Genomic DNA, 24,936 nt, shown 5'->3' on the forward strand with positions numbered 1-24,936 from the left:
TTCTAGAAAGATGCCAACTATGGGAATATGGGTTTTAGGACCTCTCAAGATCTTAGCTTACTTAATTATGCTGTTTCCCTTCGCATGGAAAGTAGAACTTCTATGATATTCAGTTCAGGGGAATGGAAGTTAAGTTAGAGGGTCACTTGATAATTTTTTATGGAAGGGGTACAAAAATGAAATAAAACTGAGCTGCTATCTTGTCTAGGCCCTAAATCAACCTCACTCTGCTTCTATTAGCAATACATATATTGCAAATGTTCATGAAAGTAACTCAAGATCCCTAGAGAATTTCAAAAATTCTAATAACATTTTCTTAAAATCAGTTCTCAGAAGCCAGCATCTTAGTAAAATACCCTTTAACAACTTAAACTTTATATAAGTTGCAATTTACCAGTTCTTAACTTTCCTTTTTAGAGATAAGGTATTAAAATGGCCTGTAATTTAAAGGAAAGAACACTGTGCATATCTTTGCCCTTGTTATGCACTGAGACAATTGAATTGACTTTCCATGGGTACACACTGATCATTAGGCTAGCAGTAGAGCAAGAACGAAATGAACTGAATTTAATGAGTGGCTGGCCATTTGAGAAATGCAGCACTTCTAATAGCAAGTATCATAGGACAGTATCAACAAATCTTTTCCAGTATCTGATGGATGAACATACCATCCAAGCAGTCAAAAAAATGCTTGAAAGTCCAGAGGCTTAAAGGGCCCAGAGCACCTAAATGGAAACACAGTACAGGGTTCTTCTACTTTTAACTCTTCAGCTGTCTCTTTCAGGGCTTATCTAATTCATATGAACTATTTCTGGAGCTCTAGTGGAGAACTTTAAGATATAGATCTAAAGTAGTGCTGCCCATAATATAAAGGGACAATATAATTTATAGTCTAAATAAAGACAGAAAGAAGGTGCTATTGATAAAGAATAAAGAAAGAAAGGAGGTGCTATTGATAATTCTGGTAGGAAAACGGGAACAAACTTAGGATCCTCCTGGACAAACCAGGATGTGTGGTTTGTCTGTACAATACAGAATGTACTATGTACCATCTATAAAATTGGTCCGGTTAAACTTACTGAATTTACAGCAAGTACATTCCAAAACTTATTAACAATAAAAAAATTCTGTTTACTATATTAAAAACCACAATCCTAATGATACTCAAAACAGAGAAAGCAAAAAATAAAATGTTGTTATTGTAGGTAGGGATCCAAAACTTTACCTTCAAGAATGACGATTAAATTAAAAAAAGATTAAGAATTATTCCTGACTTAACAGTATGAATTGTCTTTCAGATTAACCAAACAGTTTTCATTTATGAGTAAAAATTCTTCCTCTCAATAGATTTATTGCTAATACATGTGGAAGAAATACTAGAATTAGAAAAATAATTATTTTGCCATCCCTAATGAATTAATTTATTCAAGCAATAATCATCAATGAAATCATTAGATGAAAGTTATTTGGAAAATTCCGTAACAGAGGAATTACACTAGTATCATCTGAACCCACTAAATACTCAGTATCACTAAGTGTAAGAAAACAAGGCATTATCTGCCTCTTGATATGATGCAAAATGAATTGTATACCACCACCTATGATGTACCAAAAAGAGTTGAATCTAGAGGTAATCAAGCCTTATTAGATGATTTACTTAAAGAAAATAAGGGGATAGAGGAATAAGTTAAAAAAAAACATCACAGGGAAGCAAAAACATCTAGATTATGAGATATATTACAAGATAACAGAGCATGATTCTTCAACAAGTCATTAGGATGAAGAAAGAAAAAAAACAAGGAAGGGAGGAACATTCTTGATTAAAAATGTAAAAGACATTAAACAAAATACAGTGTGTTGGATTCTCATTCAACAAAACAAATTCAATAGATATTATCTTAGGCAATCAGCTATTTGAGTCATGACCAATATAAGGTATATACGATCTTGCTGATACATTTTATTTACCTCTCCTAATCCATTCTCTATTCGTTTTCTGCCCATGGAGGGTGACTTATATAGCTTACATTAAAAGGTACTGTTGCTCACAGTTTCCCATTTGGTTAATCCAGTGGGATGTGCTAGCTCAAGACCAGAGGATTGGCCATGTTGGACGCATCCCTCCACCAAAGACAACTCCTTGTCGAATGGACCTAGGTGGCTAAACCATCCCAGTTTTCCTAGGACTCTCCCAGTTTCAGCACCCAAAGTCTCACATTCCAGGAAACTCCCATTCCTAGGAAAATTGGAATGGCTGATCATCATGGGTGAATCTCTCCACTTAGCTAGATTCTCAAGATTCTGCTAATTGTTTCTCTTTCCTTGATCCTTTAGGCCTAGTAGTGGTAATGGGTCCCTGATGTCATTAGCTCCAGAGTACTGCCTATCCTTCACTGTTTTTCCTAATCTTTCCCCTATGCATTTGTAAATAGTCCTTCTATTAAAGTTTGTTTAATCCTTTTTTGAGGGTGCTATTTGATTTTTGCCCAGACCCTGAGTGTAAAATAAGGAAATTTGGTCAGTCTTCAAATGTGTGATAATGACATTTTGCTTATGTAAAGAAATATCCATGATTTTGAAGATGCAGACTGAAGTATATTGGAGTGAAATTATAAGATGCCTGGTATTTTCTTTAAAATATTTCACTAAAATAAGCAGGGGTGTAGATAAAGCAGGAGTATAAAAAGTTGTTAGTTCTAAAATATGGATTCGGGGTATGAGGAGGCTAATTTTACTGTTCTTAACATTGTGCATGTTTGAATTTTTTAAAAAACTAAAAAGAAGTAATTCACACAACTTGAGTTGCATGAGGAAAGTTACTAGTTAGTCATATTTAAGGAAAATATAAACTAAAAATGATTTTCAACATGTAAAGATATTTCTAGCCTTAGAAAAAGATTCTATTGAATTAATCCAATTTTCTCCAAGACTCCTTATGACCAGGAAAAATATGTGAAGAAATGTTAGTCGAGAATAGAGATTTAGACCTGAATAGAATGAAGGTCTATAGGGAATGTATCAATGGTGGGTAAAGTGTCTGATTGAACGTGCTTGATATACTCACTACTTAAACCAATAAGTCTTGCTAAGGGGATGGAGTGCCTTTTTTATTTTGGCCTCTGTTCTTAACAGTAATAACTGATGTCCAGTCATATCTATTTTTCATATGCATCAGGGAAGAAAGCACTTCTAAAGGTAACAGATGTACATTATTGAAAATTTGGAAATTACAAAGTACTATAAGAAAAAATAAAATTCCCCCTAAAGTTGATCGCCATGTAACATTAACTGTTAATTTGTCAGTGTATTGCTATCTAGTCTTAAAACTATTTTTATGTGTGTACACATAATACACATATATTAAACTCACATAAGTTATCATAGTGTAGTTACAGTTTTACTGTTTAAACCCAAATTTCATATAATAAATAAATTAAAAAATGATCAAATACAAATGTTATACTCTATTTCATATGTATTCTATATTTTATTTAACCATTGACCTAATCTTGGGCATTAATATTGTTTCCAATTTTTTTTGTTATTATAGTGTACTAAACACACTTTTACATAAAACTTTGTATATGTATCTGATTATTTACTTAAGATAAATTCCCAAAAATGAAATTTCTGGGTCATAAATATAAACACTTTTGAGGTTATTGATATATATTGAAAAGTTGCTTTCCAAAATGTTTTTAACTTATCTTCCAGCAATACATAAACATATCAATCTTATTCTGATGTAGTATTTAGATAATTGTTTTGTTTTGTTGTGTTGTCTACTCAGTACTATTTTCTATCCTGTTTCTTCTGATTACTCCTGGCCAATCAGAACATTTCATCTTCCCAGCAACAATGATTGTTTCAATTGTCTTAAGAGGGCAAATCAGATTCCTTCCTGTGGTCGATATAAATACACTGGGTAAAACAAGCTTTCTATTTTTTTTTTCTTTTAGACTCTGCTTCCTAGGTCATTATTATAGGCTTTTTTTCTTGTTTTTTGCTTTTTTTAATTTAATTTTATTTATTTTTTTATACAACAGGTTCTTATTAGTCATCAATTTTATACACATCAGTGTATACATGTCAATCCCAATCGCCCAATTCATCACACCCTCATCCCCACTGCCCCGCGGCTTCCCCCCTTGGTGTCCATATGTTTGTTTGTGTCTCAACTACTGCCCTGCAAACTGGTTCATCTGTACCATTTTTCTAGGTTCCACATACATACATTAATATACGATATCTGTTTTTCTCTTTCTGACTTACTTCACTCTATGACAGTCCCTAGATCCATCCACGTCTCTACAAATGACCCACTTTCGTTCCTTTTTATGGCTGAGTAATATTCCATTGTATATATGTACCACAACCTCTTTATTCATTTGTCTGTTGATGGGCATTTAGGTTGCTTCCATGACCTGGCTATTGTAAATAGTGCTGCAATGAACATTGGGGTGCATGTCTCTTTTTGAATTATGGTTTTCTCAGGGTATACGCCCAGTAGTGGGATTGCTGGATCATATGGTAATTCTATTTTTAGCTTTTAAGGAACCTCCATACTGTGTTCCATAGTGGCAGTATCAATGTACATTCCCACCAACAGTGCAAGAGGGTTCCCTTTTCTCCACACCCTCTCCAGCATTTGTTGTTTGTAGATTTTCTGATGATGCCCATTCTAACTGGTGTGAGGTGATACCTCATTGTAGTTTTGATTTGCATTTCTCTAATAATTAGTGATGCTGAGCAGCTTTTCATGTGCTTTTGGACATCTGTATGTCTTCTTTGGAGAAATGTCTACTTAGATCTTCTGCCCATTTTTGGATTGGGTTGTTTGTTCCTTTAATATTGAGCAGCATTAGCCATTTATATATTTTGGAGATTAATCCTTGTCTGTTGACTTGTTTGCAAATATTTTCTCCCATTCTGAGGGTTGTCTTTTTGTCTTGTTTATGGTTTCCTTTGCTGTGCAAAAGCTTTTAAGTTTCATTAGGTCCAATTTGTTTATTTTTGTGTTTATTTCCATTACTCTAGGAGGTGGATCGAAAAAGATCTTGCTGTGATTTATGTCAAAGAGTGTTCTTCCTATGTTTTCCTCTAAGAGTTTTATAGTGTCCGGTCTTACATTTAGGTCTTAAATCCATTTTGAGTTTATTTTTGTGTATGCTGTTAGGGAGGATTCTAATTTCATTCTTTTACATGTAGCTGTCCAGTTTTTCCAGCACCATTTACTGAAGAGACTGTCTTTTCTCCATTGTATATCCCTGCCTCCGTTGTCATAGAGTAGTTGACCACAGGTGTGTGGGTTTATCTCTGGGCTTTCTATCTTGTTCCATTGATCTATGTTTCTGTGTCAGTACCATATTGTCTTGATTACTGTAGCTGTGTAGTACAGCCTGAAGTCAGGGAGTTTGATTCCTCCCACTCCGTTTTTTTCCCTCAAGACTGCTTCGGCTATTTGGGGTCTTTTGTGTCTCCCTACAAATTTTAAGATTTTTTGTTCCAGTTCTGTAAAAAATGCCACTGGTAATTTGATAGGGATTGCATTGAAACTGTAGATTGCTTTGGGTAGTATAGTCATTTTCACAATATTGATTCTTCCAATCCAAGAACATGGTATATCTCTCCATCTGTTTGTGTTGTCTTTAATTACATTCATCAGTGTCTTATAGTTTTCTGCATACAGGTTTTTTGTCCCCCTAGGTAGGTTTTTCCTAGGTATTTTATTCTTTTTGTTGCAATGGTAAATGGGAGTGTTTCCTTAATTTCTCTTTCAGATTTTTATCATTACTGTATAGGAATGCAAGGAACTTCTGTGCATTAATTTTGTATCCTGCAACTTTACCAAATTCATTGATTAGTTCTAGTAGCTTTTTGGTGGCATTTTTAGGGTTCTCTATGTACAGTATCATGTCATCTGCAAACAGTGACAGTTTTACTTCTTCTTTTCCAATTTGTATTCCTTTTATTTCTTTTTCTTCTCTGATTGCCGAGGCTAGGACTTCCAAATACATCTTGAATAATGGTGGTGAGAGTGGACATCCTTCTCTTGCTCCTGATTTTAGAGGAAATGTTCTCAGTTTTTCACCATTGAGAAAGATGTTTGCTCTGGGTTGGCCGTATATGGCATTTATTATGTTGAGGTAGGTTCCCTCTATGCCCACTTTCTGGAGAGTTTCTATCATAAATGGGTGTTGAATTTTGGCAACACCTTTTCCTGCATCTATTGAGATGATCATATGGTTTATATTCTTAAATTTCTTAATATGGTGTATCACATTGACTGATTTGCGTATAATGAAGAATCCTTGCATCCCTGGGATAAATCCCACTTGATCATGGTGTATGACTTTTTAATGCGTTGTTGGATTCTGTTTGCTAGTATTTTGTTGTGGATTTTTGCATCTATATTCATCAGTGATATTGGTCTGTAATTTTCTTCTTTCGTAGTATCTTAGTCTGGTTTTGGTATCAGGGTGATGGTGGCCTCATAGAATGAGTTTGGGAATGTCCCTTCCTTTGCAATTTTTTGGAAGATTTTGAGAAGGATGGGTGTTAGGTCTTCTCTAAATGACAGAATTCACTTGTGAAGCCATCTGGTCCCGGACTTTTGTTTGTTGGAATATTTTTAATCACAGTTTCAATTTCATTACTTGTGATTGGTCTGTTCATATTTTCTGTTTCTTCCTGGTTCAGTCTTGGAAGGTCTTACCTTTCTAAGAATTTGTCCATTTCTTCCAGGTTGTCCATTTTATTGGCATAGAGTTGCTTGTAGTAATCTCTTAGGATGCTTTGTGTTTCTGCAGTGTCTGTTGTATATTCTCCTTTTTCATTTCTTTTTCATGGTTTACTTGAGATTTTTCTTGTTTTTTGTGGTAGGCTTGTATAGCTATAAACTTCCCTCTTAGAACTGCTTTTGCTGCATCCCATAGGTTTTGGATTGTCATGTGTTCATTGTCATTTGTCTCTAGGTATTTTTTGATTTCCTCTCTGATTTCTTCAGTGATCTCTTGGCTATTTAGTAACGTACTGTTTAGCCTCCAGGTGCTTGTGTTTTTTATGTTTTTTTCCCTGTAATTCATTTCTAATCTCATAGCGTTGTGGCCAGAAAAGATTCTTGATATGATTTCAATTTTCTTAAATTTACTGAGGCTTGATTTGTGACCCAAGATGTGATCTATCCTGGAGAATGTTCAGTGTGCACTTGAGAAGAAAGTGTAATCTGTTGTTTTTGGAGGAATGTCCTATAAATATCAATTAAATCTATCTGGTCTATTGTGTCATTTAAAGCTTTTGTTTCCTTATTTATTTTCATTTTGCATGATCTGTCCGTTGGTGTAAGTGAGGTGTTAACATCCCCCACTATTATTGTGTTACTGTCTACTTCCTCTTTTATAGCTGTTAGCTGTTGCCTTACATATTGAGGTGCTCCTATGGTGGGTGCATATATATTTATAATTGTTTATCTTCTTCTTGGACTGATCCCTTGATCATTATGTAGTGTCTTCCTTGGCTCTTGTAACATTATTTATTTTAAAGTCTATTTTATCTGATACAAGTATAGCTACTCCAGCTTTCTTTTGATTTCCATTGGCATGGAATATCTTTTTCCATCCCCTCAATTTCAGTCTGTATGTGTCCCTAGGTCTGAAGTGGGTCTCTTGTAGACAGCATATATATAGGTCTCGTTTTTGTATCCATTCAGCAAGCCTGTGTCTTTTAGTTGGAGCATTTTATCTCTTCATGTTTAAGGTAATTATCGATATGTATGTTCCTATGACCATTTTCTTAATTGTTTTGGGTTTGTTTTTGTAGGTCATTTTCTTCTCTTGTGTTTCCCACTTAGAGAAGTTCCTTTAGCATTTGTTGTACAGCTGGTTTTGTGGTGCTGAATTCTCTTAGCTTGTGCTTGTCTGTAAAGCTTTTGATTTCTCCATCGAATGTGAATGAGATCCTTGCCAGGTAGAGCAATGTTGGTTGTAGGTTCTTCCTTTTCATCACTTTAAATATATCATGCCACCCCCTTCTGGCTTGTAGAGTTTCTGCTGAGAAATCAGCTGTTAACCTTATGGGAGTTCCCTTGTATGTTATTTTTCGTTTTTCCCTTGCTGCTTTCAATTTTTCCTTTGTCTTTAATTTTGCCAGTTTGATTACTATGTGTCTCAGCGTGTTTCTCCTAGGGTTTATCCTGTATGGAACTCGCTGCGCTTCCTGGACTTGGGTGGTTATTTCCTTTCCCATGTTAGGGAAGTTTTTGACTATAATCTCTTCAAATATTTTCTCTGCTCCTTTCTCTCTCTCTTCTCCTTCTGTGACCCATATAATGCGAATGTTGTTGCATTTAATGTTGTCCCAGAGGTCTCTTAGGCTGTCTTTATTTCTTTTCATTATTATTTCTTTATTCTCTTTCACAGCAGTGAATTCCACCATTCTGTCTTCCAGGTCACTTATCCATTCTTCTGCCTAAGTTATTCTGCTATTGATTCCTTCTAGTGTAGTTTTCATTTTAGTTATTGTATTGTTCATCTCTGTTTGTTCTTTAATTCTTCTAGGTCTTTATTAAACATTTCTTGCATCTTCTCGGTCTTTGCCTCCATTCTTTTTCCGAGGTCCTGGATCATCTTCACTATCATTATTCTGAATTCTTTTTCTGGAAGTTTGCCTATCTCCACTTCATTTAGTTGTTTTTCTGGGGTTTTATCTTGTTCCTTTGTCTGGTACATAGCCCTCTGCCTTTTCATCTTGTCTGTATTTCTGTGAATGTGATTTTTGTTCCACAGGCTGCAGGATTTTAGTTCTTCTTGCTTCTGCTGTCTGCCCTCTGGTGGATGAGCCTATCTAGGAGGCTTGTGTAAGTTTCCTCCAAGCTCTCTATTTTAATTGGAGTTGCTAAGCTGGAATTTCTGGCATTCATAATCAATACAACATCAAAAGTTCCCATGAAAAAGTGTGGGAAGTACAGAAAGCAAAGCAGAGACATGCCACGCAATTGTAAAGTCCAATAAACAAAGAATAGGAATCAATGTCATCAAGACAGAGGCCTTGGTTTCTTCACTTTGTCTCAAAATTATTAAACTACATGCAAGTAACTTAACTTTGTCCTAAAAAGAAGTTCAATGATATGTAAATAAATGCAATAATATTCAGCATGCAACAAGGTAAAATTTTCAGTGTCTGTCATCCAATCAAAAATTTATCAGTCATTCAAAGATGTAGAATAATATGACACATAATGAGGAGAAAGTATCAATCAATCACTTGAAATCGACACAGAAATGACAAAGATGGTGACAGAATTAGTTGGACATTAATAGGGATGTGAAGCCTGTTACTATAATTATATTCCTATGTTAAACAAGGCAGAGGGGAACAAAAAATGTTAAGAAAAGTAATAGAAATTATTTTTAAAAAAGACCTTTTCACAACTTACAGTTGTGAAAAATACAAAACCTGGGACTTCCCTGGTGGTCCAGGGGCTAAGATTCCACACTCCCAATGTAGGGGGCCCAGTTTCCCCTACAGGGAACTAGATCCCACGTGCCACAACCAAGAGTTTGCATGCTGCACGTAAAGATCCCACATGACACAACTAAAGGTTCTGCATCCCGCAACTAACAAAGATCCTGCATGCCACAACTAAAGATCTCGCATGCCGCAACTAAAATATCCCTCATGCCGCAACAAAGATCCCTCATGTGGCAACGAAGATCCAAGTGCTGCAGCTGAGACCTGGCACAGCCAAAAATAAATAAATAAAAGAAAAATGCGAAATCTAATACAAATTCTTAAAATGGCTTTACAGCAGATTAGACATTGCAGAATAAAATATTAGTGAACTTGAATGTAAAGCAATAGAAAAAATATAAAATGAAACACAAAGTAAAAATAGATAGGAAAAAATGAACAGAGCATCAATGACCTATCACAATTTCAAGTCACCTGATGTACATTTAATTGAAATCACTGAGAGGAAAGAAATAAAATAAATATTTTAAATAAGTAATAATATTTGAATAAATAACAAATTTATCAAGTGTAATGAAAATTATAAGCCCACAGATCCAACAGCTTCAAGGAACCCTAAGTAAAAGTGTTATGAACAAAACTATATTAACACTACATCATATGTTATCACCACATCATAATCAAATGTTTTTAAAATGTGATAAATAAAAAAAATCTTAAAAGCAGCCAGTGAAAAAACACACATATACAAAAGAACAAAGATAAGAATGACATTACACATAAAATTATTAAATAAGTCACAGTCTGTTATCTGACCACAATGGATTTACATTAGAAATCTATATCCAAATATCCAGAAAATCCCTAAATATTTAGAAAACAAGGAAATAATTCTAAATAATACTTCCAAATAACACACGAGCCTAAGAAATAATTGAAGAGAAGACTAGGATGCATTCTCAATACAATGAAAATGAAAACACAGCATATAAAGATTTTTTAAAGCAGCTAGAGCAATGTTGAAAGAGAAATTATAGTACTATATATTCATATTCATAAAGAAGAAGTTCTCAAAACTAGAAAAAAAATTTAAAAAGGCAAGCTAAATCCAAAAAGAAAACAAAAATAAGAGTAAAAAACAATGAAGTAGAAAACACAAAACCGAAAGATAAAATCAATAAAACTAAAACCAGGTTATTTGAGAAGATCAACAAAATTGATAAAATTTCTCCTAGGCTAATCAGTTAACAAAAAGAAATTCACAAATTATCAATACAAAGAATGAGAGAGGGGACATCAGATACCAAGGACAAAAATGATAAGTGAATATTATAAATAATTGACAATGTAGGTGAAATTGACAAATTCCTTAAAAGGCACAAACTAGCAAAGATCATTGAAGAAGAAACAAGTAACATACATTGCACTATAGCTATGAAAGAAATTCAATTTGTGTTTTGAAACTATGACACACACACACACAGACACACACACACAGACACATAAGCCACTCAGTGCCCATATGGTTTCACTGTAGAATTCTATCACACATTTAAAGAAAAAAATAATACCAATTCTATGAAAAATTCTTCCTAAAAATTAAAGAGGAGACCTCACTTCAAAACTCATTCCATGACCAGAATTAACAATTTCATTACAAGAAAAAATAACTACAGATCATTATTCCCCACAAACATAGTTGCAAATATTCTTAGCATACGTAATCCAAGAGTATATAAAATAAATAATACATTATGATCAATAGGAGTCTTTCCTGGGAATGCAAGGCTCATTTAACATTCAGAAATCAAACAATGTAATTCACCATATCAACAGACTAAAGAAGAAAAAACATCTGATTGTTTTCATAAGTAGAGGAAAACATTTGACAAAATTCAATATCTATTCTCGGTAAAAACACTCAGCAAATTAGAAACAAAAGGGAACTTCAACTTGATGTAGGTCATCTTCGATAAAACATCTCACACCAAACTTAATGGTGAAAGACTGAATACCTTTCTTTTAAGACTGTAAAACAGGTAATACCTGCTCTCTCCACTCAACTCAACATTGTAATGGAGGTCCTAGCCAGTGCCATAGTGCAAGAAAAAGAAACCAAAGGCATATGGATCAGAAAGGAAGAAATAAAACATGCTATATTCATAGATGACATGACTGTCTAGTGGAAAATCCCAAAGAATCAATAAAAACAACAAAAAACTGGGACTTCCCTGGCAGTCCAGACTCTGCCCTTCCAATGCAGGGACAGGGGTTCGACCCTTGGCTGGGGAACATGCTGTGTGGTGAGGCCAAAAACAAAACAAAAAACTACTAGAACAAGTAAGATCACAAAATACAGGTTACTATAGAAAAGAATCAAACTTATATCAATGTTTTATACCTTATATCAATCTACTAATGGACAATTAGAAGTCTATTTTTTTAAGTACAGTTTACAGCATCACAAAAAAACCAAAATAGGTAATAATCTAACAACATATGTATAGGATCTGTAAACAAAAACATACAAAACACTGATGGATGAAATCAAGAAGATCTAAATAAATAATGAGATATAGTCTGTTTATGAATTTGAAGACAGTGTTAAGATGCCCATTCTATCCAAATATACCTATACATTCAATACAATCTTAAACAGAATTCCAACAGGGCTATTGCAGAAATCAGCAAGATAATTCTGAAATCTATATGGAAATGCAAAGGAACTAGAATTGCCAAAATAATTTTGAAAAAGAATAAAACTGTAGGACTCACACTACCCAATTTTAAGACTCACTATTAAACAGTATTCCATACAGTTTTATAGCAAAAGGCAAAAGGATAAGTACATACTTCAGATGAAGAAAATAGTACTGAAATAGACCAACAGACACATGGTCAATTGTTTTTTTTTCTTTATTTTCAATTACACACTGCATGAATTCATTCTTGTTGTAAAAATTCAAATGTAGATAAATCAAAAGTCCTTCTCAAAATCTAGTCCCAATACCACTGACTTTAGAATGTACTCCATCTGTGGGTCAGCAGTATACCAGATAAAGCCAGACTGTACTACTGATTCTGGCACAAACCTGATGTTTGATTTTGAGTCTTTTTGAGTTCAAAGAAAAGAGGCACATGCAGATGAGTATGATTCATACTAAGAATACTTAAAGGTATACAAAAGAACAGGAAAGAATCTGAATGTTAAAACCAGTCTCACAGAGAACTGTATATCATCTGCAACACAGGTCAACAGTACCAATTCAGTTCTTCTTTGGTGTCCTCAACAGTAGGGATCTGTTTCTCCCAACTCTAGTGCTCTCCACTATGATGAGCCAATGTTTTGCTCCTGCTTTCAATTCTCCAAATACTTTCTTAATTCTTGACTAATAATTTATTAATTCCTGATTCTCTGCTTATATATTCTGCCTCTGCCTTCTGTACCTTTTCACTCTACCCTTCCTAATTTCCTCCTAGTGCCTGTCCTTTCTGTTAGAACTTTCAGTTCATCTCCTTTAAAGAAAGTTTCTGATTAGCCATTATGTAGGGGGACATAATATATATATATATTTTGGGGGGAGGGGGACAGCAAAGCCCTCATGCCAGATAATCTCAAATGCTGCTGGCCAGCCCACAGGTAGCTATTATGGTCAACTGATTTTTTGACCAAGATGTAAAAAATATTAAATAAATTTTCTTGGAACAATGTGATAAACAAACTCCCAAGACAAAAGCAAAACAAACAATAAAAAATGATCCAGCAATCCTACTTCTAGGTATATATATCCAAAGGTAATGAAATCACTATCTTAAAGAGGTATCTGCAACCTCCATATTTATTGCAGCATTATTCACAATAGTCAAGATATGGAAACAACCTAAGTGTCTGTCAATGGATGAATGAATAAAGAAAATGTAGTATATAAACAATGGAATATTATTCAGCTACAAAACAGAAGGAAATCCTAGCATTTCTGACAACATGGACGATCTTGGACAGCATTATGCTAAGTGAAATAAGCCAGACAGAGAAAGACAAATACTGCACGGTATAACTTAGAAGTGGGGAAAAAAGTCAAACTCATAGAAAAAAGCCTCAATCCATTCCTCATTCCATTACAAAAACAAACAAACAAAAAAACACAACTCAAAATTAGATCATGGGCTTAAATGGAAAACCTAAAACAATAGAACTTCTAGAAGAAAACATAGTATAACACTTTTGTGAACTTGGGTAGAGCAAAGATTTCTTAAGCATCGCCCAAAAGCACACACTAAATCCCTGTAAATTGAACTTCATCAAAGTTAAGAACTTTTGCCTTTCAAAACACAGAGAATGAAAACAAAAGCCACAGATTGGGAAAATATATTTGCAAATCACATATCAGACAAAGGACCTGTATCCAAAAAATGTATTTAAAAACTCCCAAAACTCAGTAATAATAAAACAAAAAGCAGTCCAATTTAAAAAATGGCCAAAATATTAGCACAGACATATCAGTAAAGAAAATGTACAAAATTTTAAATGATACATGAAACAATACTCAAAAGTACTAGTCATTAGAGAAAAGAAAATAAAACTGTGAGATAACTCTAAATCCTATTAAGTGGGTTAAAAAAAGTCACTGGTAATACAAAGTGTTGGCAAGGCTGTGGAACAACTCTAAGTCTCCTACATTTCTGTTAGGAATGCATAATGCTGCAGTGCCTCTGAAAAATTGTTTCACCATTTTTATAAAGTTAAATATTCATTAACAATTTGACTCAGCAATCCCACTCCTAGGTATTTATGCAAGTGAAACAAAAACTTATATTCACACAAAACATGCATGTAAACGTTTATAGCAGCTTTATTCATAATTGCCCCAAAGTGGAAACAACCTAAACATCCTTCAGATGGGGAATATATATCCATATAATGGTGTTGTGTATGGGCTTGATGTGATTTCAAATTCACTAGCTTATCTTAAGTGAACTTATTTAATCCACTTGTTTATGACAAAGACAACAAAAACAAACAAAAAAAGTTGTTTTTAGAAGTAAAGTTGTTTTTTTTTTTTTTTAGTAAAGTTGTTTTGATATAAAAATGAAATAAGTTGTGTTGTCATTGATAAGCACTTATTATCTCAGTTGCTAAGAGGTCCTGCTGGGGGCTTATGGATAAGAACATGTGGAGAAGCAACTATGGCAAGGGAATATTTAGACAATAAATACCAGAGTTTGTAAAGAAATAGTCAAGAGTTTTGTTCTGCGTTAAGCCTATCCTTTGTTGATCTAGCTCTCCAAAGATCTTGAGACACTTGCTCCTGCTGTGGCCAAGCTACTCTTGGTCAGCAGTGGTGTTAAACTGTGCAGCAGTCTCTGGAAGAGAAGAAACATCTGTTGCTGCTTCAGTGAGGCACTCATGTAGGCAATGGGGCAAGCCGTGCGATGGTCCCTGCAGTGGTAAACCTCAGAGCAGCCTATCCTGCCACCAACACACACTGGCACCTTCATAATCTAGCAACAGGGGACTTTCCTTTTGTGCTGGCAGCTAAAGTCACTCCTGGTTGGTTAAGCCAACCCTCCTGAGAAACCAAACTCATAGAAAAGGTACACCTCAACTCAATTTGGACTTTTCTGTCATCTTCCCTTGCCTGGAACAGTAGTGTAATTAATCTATCATTTCTTTGGGGTATACTTCTTTATGGGCTTATTAGGACACATTACCCTGTATGCTATTGGCTTGTGAAATTCCTGCAGTGAACCTGTGTTAAATACACTATCTCAGTCTGAGAGCATAATTTACACCGTGTCCCAAATAAAACAAATAGAATACTACTCAGCAACAAAAAAGTAGCAAAATACAAATGCATGAAACAATGTGGATAAATATCAAAAGCATTATGTTGAGTAAAAGAAGCCAGATTCAAAAGGACACATACTATTTGATTCCCTTCTTGTGATATTCTGGAAAAAGGAAAACCTATAGAGATCTCAAGCAGATCAGTAATTGCCAGGGCTGGGGTGGAGAACTGAGTAGAAAAGGACGGGGGGGAATTTAAAGGGGTGACAGAATTGTTCTATGTATTGATTATATTGTTGGTTTGGTGACTATGTATTTGTCAAAATCTGAAGAACTGTATACTATAAAGTGTAAATTTTACTGTTTTAAAGAACATGTTAAATATTAAGGGCAGCAAGGGAAAAGAAAAAAATAACCTACAAGGGAAATCCCATAAGGTTATCAGCTGATTTTTCAGCAGAAAATCTGCAGGCTTGAGGGAGTGACAGAACATATTTAAAGTGGAGAAAGGGAAAAACTTAAAACCAAGACTACTATACCCAGTGAGGATCTCATTCTGATTCGACTGAGAAATCCAAAGCTTTATAGACAAGCAAATGCTAAGAGAATTCAGCACCACCAAACCAGCTTTACAACAAATGCTAAAGGAACTTCTCTAGGCAGAAAACACAAGAGAAGGAAAAGACCTACAATAACAAACCCAAAACAATTAAGACAATGGTAACAGGAACATACATATCAATAATTACCTTAAATGTAAATGGATTAAGTGCTACAACCAAAAGACACAGACTGCCTGAATGGATACAACAACAAGACCCATATATATGCTGTCTAAAAGAGACCCACTTCAGACCTAGGGACACATACAGACTGAAAGTGAAGGGATGGAAAAAGATACTACATGCAAATAGGAATCAAAGGGAAGCTGAAGTAGCAACACTCACATCAGACAAGACAGACTATAAAATAAAGACTATTATAAGAGACAAAGAAGGACACTACATAATGATCAAGGGATCAATCCAAGAAGAAGATATAACAATTGTAAATATTTATGCACCCAACATAGGAGCACGTCAATATATAAGGCAAATGCTAACAACCATAAAAAGGGAAAACGACAGTAACATAATCATAGTAGGGGGCTTTAACACCAAACTTTCACCAATGGACAGATCATCCAAAATGAAAATAAATAAGGAAACACAGGCTTTAAATGATACATTAAACAAGATGGACTTAATTGATATTTACAGGACATTCCACCCAAAAACAAGAGAATGCACTTTCTTCTCAAGTGCTCATGGAACATTCTCCAGGATAGATTATATCTTGGGTCACAAAACAACCCTTGGTAAATTTAAGAAATTTGAAATTGTATCCAGCATCTTTTCTGACCACAACGTTATGAGATTAGATATCAATTACAGGACAAAATCTGTAAAAAATACAAACACATGGAGGCTAAACAATACACTACTAAATAAGCAAGATATCACTGAAGAAATCAAAGAGGAAATAAAAAAATACCTAGAATCAAATGACAATGAACATACGATGAGCCAAAACCTATGAGATGTAGCAAAAGTAGTTCTAAGAGGGAAATTTATAACAATACAATCCTACCTCAAGAAACAAGAAAAATCTCAAATAAGCAACCTAACCTTATACCTAAAGCAATTAGAAAAAGAAGAACAAAAAACCCCAAAGTTAGCAGAAGGAAAGAAATCATAAAGATCAGATCAGAAATAAATGAAAAAGAAATGAAGGAAACAATAGCAAAGATCAATAAAACTAAAAGCTGGTTCTTTGAGAAGATAAACAAAATTGACAAACCATTAGCCAGACTCATCAAGAAAAAAAGGGAGAAGACTCAAATCAATAGAATTAGAAGTGGAAAAGGAGAAGTAACAACTGACACTGCAGAAATACAAAGGATCATGAGAGATTACTACAAGAAACTGTATGCCAATAAAATGGACAACCTGGAAGAAATGGACAAATTCTTAGAAAAGCACAACCCTCTGAGACTGAACTAGGAAGAAATAGAAAATATAAACAGACCAATCACAAGCACTGAAATTGATTAAAAATCTTCCAACAAACAAAAGCCCAGGACCAGATAGCTTCACAGGTGAATTCTATCAAACATTTAGAGAAGATACCTATCTTTCTCAAATTCTTCCAAAAACTGCAGAGGAAGGAACACTCCCAAACTCATTCTATGAGGCCACCATTATCCTGATACAAAAACCAGATGAAGATACCACAAAAAAAGAAAACTACAGGCCAATATCACTGACGAACATTGATGCAAAAATCCTCAACAAAACACTAGCAAACAGAATCCAACAGCACATTAAAAGGATCATACTCCATGATCAAGTGGGATTTATCCTAGGGATGCAAGGACTCTTCAATATACGCAGTTCAATCAATGTGATACACCATATTAACAAACTGAAGGAGAAAAACCATACGATCATCTCAATACATGCAGAAAAACTTTCGACAAAATTCAACACCCATTTATGATAAAAATTCTCCAGAAAGTGGGCACAGAGGGAACCTACCTCAACATAATAAAGGCCATATATGACAAACCCACAGCAAACATTATTCTCAATGGCGAAAAACTGAAAGCATTTCCTCTAAGATCAAGAACAAGACAAGGGGTCCACTCTCACCACTATTATTCAACATAGTCTTGGAAGTCCTAGTCATGACAATCACAGAAGAAAACAAAATAAAAGGAATCCAAATCGGAAAAGAAGAAGTAAACCTCTCACTGTTTGCAGATGGCAGGATCCTATACATAGAAAATCCTAAAGATGCCACCAGAAAACTACTATAGCTAATCAATGACTTTAGTAAAGTTGCAGGATACAAAAATAACACACAAAAGTCTTTTGCATTCCTATCCACTAACAATGAAAGATCAGAGAGAAATTAAAGAAACAACCCCATTTACCACTGCAACAAAAAGAATAAAATACCTAGGAATAAACCTAACTAAGGAAACAAAAGACCTGTATGCAGAAAACTATAAGATACTGATGAAAGGAATCAAAGACAACACAAACAGATGGAGAGATATACCATGTTCTTGGATTGGAAGAATCAATACTGTGAAAATGACTATACTATCCAAAGCAATCTACAGATTCAATGCAGTCCCTATCAAATTACCAATGGCGTTTTTCACAGAACTGGGACAAAAAATTTCACAATTTGTATGGAACACAGAAGACCGTGAATAGCCAAAGCAATCTTGAGAAAGAAAAACGGAGCTGGAGGAATCAGGCTCCCTGACTTCAGACTATACTACAAAGCTATAGTAATCAAGACATGTGGTACTGGCACAAAAACAGAAATATATGTCAATGGAACAGGATAGAAAGCCCAGAGATAAATCCACGCACCTATGGTCACCTTATCTATGACAAAGGAGGCAAGGATATACAATGGATAAGAGACAGTCTCTTCAATAAGTGGTGCTGGCAAAACTGGATGGCTACATGTAGAAGAATGAAATTAGAGCACTCTCTAATACCATACACAAAAATAAACTCAAAATGGATTAAAGATGTAAATGTAAGGTCAGAAACTGTAAAACTCTTAGAGTAAATCATAGGAAGAACACTCTCTGAGACAAATTGCAGCAAGATCTTTTTTGTTCAACCTCCTAGTGTAATGGAAATAAAAACAAAAATAAACAAATGGGACCTAATGAAACTTAAAAGCTTTTGTACAGCAAAGGAAACCATAAACAAGATGAAAAAGACAACCCTCAGAATGGGAGAAAATATTTGCAAACCAAGCAACTGACAAAGGATTAATCTCCAAAATATACAAACAGCTCATGCAGGTCACTCAAAAAAAACAAACAACCCAATCAAAAAATGGGCGGAAGACCTAAATAGACATTCCTCCAAAGAAAACATAATGATGGCCAACAAACATATGAAAAGATGCTCAACATCACTTATTATTAGAGAACTAAAAATCAAAACGACAATGAGTTATCACCTCACACCGGTCAGATTGGTCATCATCAAAAAATCTACCAACAATAAATGCTGGAGAGGGTGTGGAGAAAAGGGAACCCTCTTGCACTGTTGATGGGAAAATAAATTGATACAGCCATTATGGAAAACGGTATGGAGGTTCCTCAAAAAACTAAAAATAGAACTGCCATATGACCCAGCAATCCCACTACTGGGCATATACCCTGAGAAAATCATAATTCAGAATGATACATGTACCCCAATGTCCATAGCAGCAGTATTTACGATAGCCAGGAGATGGAAGCAATCTAAATGTCCATCAACAGAGGAATGGATGAAGATGTGGTACATATATACAATGGAATACTACTCAGCCATAAAAAGGAACGAAATTGGGTCATTTGTAGAGATGTGGATGGACCTAGAGAGTGTCATACAGAGTGAAATAAGTCAAAAGAGAAAAACAAATAGTGTATATTAATGCATATATGTGGAATCTAGAAAAATGGTATAGATGATCTTATTTGCCAAGCAGAGATAGAGACACAGAGGTAGAGAACAAATGTATAGATACCAAGGGGGAAAGGGGTGGGGTGGGAGGAATTGGGAGATAGGGATTGACACATATGCATTATTGATACTATGTATAAATTAGACAACTGATGAGAACATGCTGTATAGCAAGGGAACTCTACTTAATGTACTGTGGTGTCCTAAATGGGAGGGCAATCCAAAAGGGAGGGCATATATGTTTATATATGGCTGATTCATTCTGCTGTGCAGTAGAAGCTAACACAACATTGTAAAGCGACTATACTCCAATCAAAATTAATTTTAAAAGAAGTACATATTAATTAAAGATGGTAATGAATCTGTACTGCTCATTTTGGTGATGTGGAGAAAGTCAGTCTATAAGTAAAATTTTTATGAGGCTGAATATAAGCAAATTGAAATTATTTCCATAATCTTTCAAATGTGGAAAAAATTTAGTTTTACTTTTGGTAGTTTATAATCTGTGTTGTGACACTTTCTGTATTGTTACATACATCTTTTCCTTTAGGAGATAATAAGTCATTGACACCAAGTATTTAAAGTTTCATCATGGGCTTCCCTGGTGGCGCAGTGGTTGGGAATCTGCCTGCCAATGCAGGGCACACGGGTTCGAGCCCTGGTCTGGGAAGATCCCACATGCCGCGGAGCAACTAGCCCCATGAGCCACAATTACTGAGCCTGCGCTCCTCAACAAGAGAGGCCGCAATAGTGAGAGGCCCGCGTACCATTATAAGGAGTGGCCCCCACTTGCCTCAACTAGAGAAAGCCCTCACACAGAAACAAAGACCCAACACAGCCATAAATAAATAAATAAAATTTAAAAAGATAAAAAGGCAAAATTCCTTAAAAAAAAAGTTTCATCATGTGCTTTTATAATGGTAGAAAGTGATAATTGTCATGGGCTCAGCATTTATTTAATTTTACATAATAATTTAACAATGAGCATTTTAATTTATGCACTGTGAGCTGCTCAATTATTCAAAATGTGATATCTCAGTTTTCATTCACTGGCATCCCACTCTCTTGTTCAGAAGTAGAATAAAGAGCTCTGAACTGTTATCAATTCATACCTGGGTCCCAGTGTCAAATGTGCTCTTAACCGCCTGGTAGGCCTTAGACCAGTTTGTTCCTTAGTACTCCAATCTATAAGACAAAGATTTGTAAAATCATTCTTCATAGAAATCTCAAAGCTCAGTAAAACTTACAAATTATGTTTACATTAGGAGAGCAAGTAGGCAGAAATCCAGATTCCCAACCCATGTTTCAAGTAATCTATATTGCACATTATCACTGTATGTAAGAAAAGGGCTACTGGTGAAATAAATGTTTTTGAAAACCAGCCATCTAAATGTTCCTTTCCACTTCTGTAATTCCTACTGCAAATATTTAATAAACAAATTAGTGTACAGCTCCATGCAGATACATATTTTAGACACAAAATAGAAAGAAAGCAAAATGTTCCTGGTGCCCTCTCTCCAAATATTGGGTTGGCCAAAAAGTTTGCTCGGGTTTTCTATGTTATGTAAAAGCCCGAATGAACTTTTTGGCCAACCCAATAAAACAGAAAAATGATTGTGCTTGAAATTCACAGACCATAATCTTGGACCTTCTCTTAGGTGATGTACTAAGTAAGACTGTTGATAGAGGGAGGCACGTATGCAATTACCAGTGGCCTCTTCAACACAAATAGAGACTACTCAGAATCTCAACCATCTCCTCACATAGTCTGGGCAGGTAATCAGGAGAAACACACTGTTGACAGAAACATAAATTAAGTGAGCCATTTTGTACTGATTTGCATTCTAGCAAAGGTGAACTTACAAAGTGCATCTTGGTTCAGAATACTTGTATGAATTCCAGTGCTTAATACTTTCTGAACTAGATCAAAGAAGTTATTGGAAGGCCAGAATAGCCAGTCCATAGAAGGAGCTCTGGCAAATATCTGTCTGTAGAATGAGGTAATTTCACCCACATCCTGTGGTAAATATTCAGATAGAGTATACAATCTTCAGAGATTTCTTACTTGTCATATCACCTTATCAAAATAAAATCTAGTGGACAAAAAAGAAGGGAAGTAAAATGGTACAAATGAAAAACTACTAAATTGGGTTCAATTCTTGGCTGTCTACCAAATGACTGTCTTAGGCAAGTGATTTTCTGTCTCTGGGCCTCAGTTCTCTCATCTGCAAAATCTCCAAATCCCTTCTCATCTAATACATCTACAATCCAAGAAAGGAAAAGGACTTGAGTGTGTGCTACTAAGTCTCTCCATCTAGCTATCTCCAAACAAACACAATATTTATCAGAACTAAAAGCCTGATTGTAAAATAATCTTCTTCATATGTTAAATGGCCTGTAGGAAAACACCTCACTGTGGGCACAACCCCACAAATCAAATTCTATGTTTTCATTACAACTCAGAGACAGTTATATAGAAGTGTTTGATAAGTAGCCAACCTTGATCTTTGCTCAATATTCCCAAAATCTGCTATAGGAAGGAGAAATGTATGCCAAGTAGTTCAGAAAGATCTGTACCTAATACAAATATTCAGGGATTTTGTTTAAGATTTTACAAAGCCTTGGTCCACCTCAGTATGATTTCTAAGTTCAGAGAAACCTTCAGCAATCTTAAAGGTGCCAAACATTCTGGTTCACAAGTGATGTTTTAGCCTACTTTTGATTTGCCTAAATTTTCCACAAAACTGGGAAATAGAAAAAATATATCATTCTTACTTAGATAACATATTATTCTGCTTTATGGAGCTACAATTTTTTTTCTTACCAAACCAAACTAGAAAAGTTACATGTGGGGGAGAGGGTGTTTTTTAAATTCTAAATGTGTTGAAAATAAAGGTGTTCAGAAATACTGCTAGATTGAGATAACAGCCCAGTGATAAGAAGAACAAAGGCCAGTGATCTGAATCTCTTTACCAGGTCACCAAGTTATTAAATGCACAAAAGAGACAATGAAACTATGGTTACCTTAGTGAAACTTACTTTTCACACTGAGCAAACATGTCATCTATTCACGTGTGCAGCCAACAGGAGGGAAAATCAATACGGTGTCAGATTTGGGGAGATGGTGGTCACCTATATAGTCATCTTTAATGGGACGATGGGGCAAACACACTTGTTTTTAAATCAACTCCATTGATTTAAGGGCACCGGGAACATTATTTACTTCTGATGAATTCAAGATTGTCTACCATGGAAACTTTATACAATCAGCTCATTGTTAGAATTTCTACTAGGATACAAATGTGCTTCATCACACAATTACGAAGATGCGTGAGGTTGTAGAAAACTACTTGTAAAACTCAAATCATGCTTTGAATTATAAACTTATGTGCTTCTGTTTGTTTTCAGTGAGGAGCTTTGGTGATCCTGTGCAGTAAGTATCAAGTTCCATTACCAGGAATAAGGACGGGGAGGATAGAGGGTGGAGAATAATACTCATCCATGAGAAAAGGCCAAAAGGCAATACATGTATGCCTAGCACCTATGATGGTCCTTATGTTTTTAGATCTCAATTTAACTGGATTTTTTTAAGGCACATGTGATTCTACGTCTCCTATGGTCCCAAGAACCTGCCGTATTGGAGCTATATATATTGGAGATACTGGTGTACCGGCTCTAAGAGAAATTTGTCTAAACTAACTTCAATCTGTCCTGCTCTCTCCCAGAAATGAGTAGGAAGAGTGACCCAGAGAAATCTGAATATAGCTGACTTCATTTGGAATGAGCATACCAGAAGGAGACAGGACTTGGAAACCGATCTATCCATTGAGACTTGCAGGACACTGAATAGTAGGCTCTGAGAGGATAGAACAGACACAGATGTAGAGTAGGGGAGGAAGCCTAATTCCACAAGTAGAACTCGTTTAAATGGCAGTTAAAAATGTAAATGGTGTCCCAGGCAAGCAGTGAGCATGGGAAGAGGGAAACAAACATAAGGTGATGGGGTCCTGCCTAGAGCAGGGCCAAATACAGTTAGCGGGAATCCAGGGATAGATGGTATGTGTAGGCTAGAGCAGGCAAGCCAGCATACAAACAGACATAAGGGAAATCTCTTTTGGGCTTCAGCATCCCAGCCACTGTGCTAGGCTTAAGATAAGACTCAAGTACCAGAGAATGTAAACTGCAAGAGCAAAGCATAGCACAGTCCTAGGGCAAAGGTCAGCAAACATTTTCTCTAATTGGCCAGACAGTAAATACTTTAGGCTTTCCAGGCCATATGGTTTCTGTTGAAACTACTCAATTGTGCTTTTTGTGGCATTAAAGCAGTCATAGACAATACATAAATGAATGGGCAGAGTTGCGTTCCCCAAAAGAACTTTATTCACAAAAGGAGTTGACCACTAGAGGTCTTTGAAGTGCTTGGCAGGTTATACAACAGGAACTTAAAAATAAGAAGATAAGGCTCTGAAACAAAACTGGAGAATGGTGGGAGTAGCTGTTTCAGAAACAAGGCCCAGTTATTGTAAGTGTGGCATGAGATCAAGGCTGGCACAGCAAGAAGGGCAATATGATTGTCCCAGAATGTTTGCCTGTAGCTATGGAAACTCCTCTGTCCTGTGGTCAGATGAGTTTCCAGAGTTTGGGGCAATGCTGAGCCTGCAGTTCTGCAGAGCCATGAGTCACAGCAATTGACAAGGAAGAAGCAAACACTTTGAGCCAGACAAGGTCTGCTAGAAAGAGCCTGAGATAGCTCTCTGAATTCTTCAATTTGCTCTTTGTCCAGATTTTGCCTAGTGCCAATATAGCCTCATTTATAAGTTTGTCCCTTAGGAAAGCACAGTGTAACTGCTGGAAATGCTAAAAGGACTAAAATTGTAGAAACACTGATTCCAAATCCTGGGATCTACTTTTTTAATCACAAGTCTTACACTGTAAAATGAGAATAATATTAATCCTGAGGCCAATCTTTCCCATAGTGCTCTCATGAGGAATCAATGAAAATCAGAGATGAGAACATTCTTTGTAAACTATGAAGTGCTCTCCATAGCCTGGTTATGATGATCCAATTTATGATAAACACTACTCTGGTTTAGTCATGAATTGCTCTCATCTCCACATTCTTCTTAAATAACAAATGTCACTAAGCTAAACTGTAATATG

At 35.4% G+C, this 24,936-nt stretch overlaps 1 long non-coding RNA gene across 1 annotated transcript in view; it reads right to left on the reverse strand.

The window, feature by feature from the left end:
* The window catches only part of LOC109552471 (uncharacterized), a 116,733-nt gene that overhangs the window by 49,340 nt on the left and 42,457 nt on the right, over positions 1 to 24,936 (reverse strand). The window contains exon 3 of the long non-coding RNA XR_002179282.2: positions 20,889 to 20,961. This is a non-coding gene — a long non-coding RNA (uncharacterized lncRNA). The remainder of the gene's footprint in view (positions 1 to 20,888; positions 20,962 to 24,936) is intronic.

The sequence above is a fragment of the Tursiops truncatus genome, chromosome X (assembly GCF_011762595.2).
Source record: "Tursiops truncatus isolate mTurTru1 chromosome X, mTurTru1.mat.Y, whole genome shotgun sequence".
In the NCBI taxonomy this organism is placed as follows: domain Eukaryota; kingdom Metazoa; phylum Chordata; class Mammalia; order Artiodactyla; family Delphinidae; genus Tursiops; species Tursiops truncatus.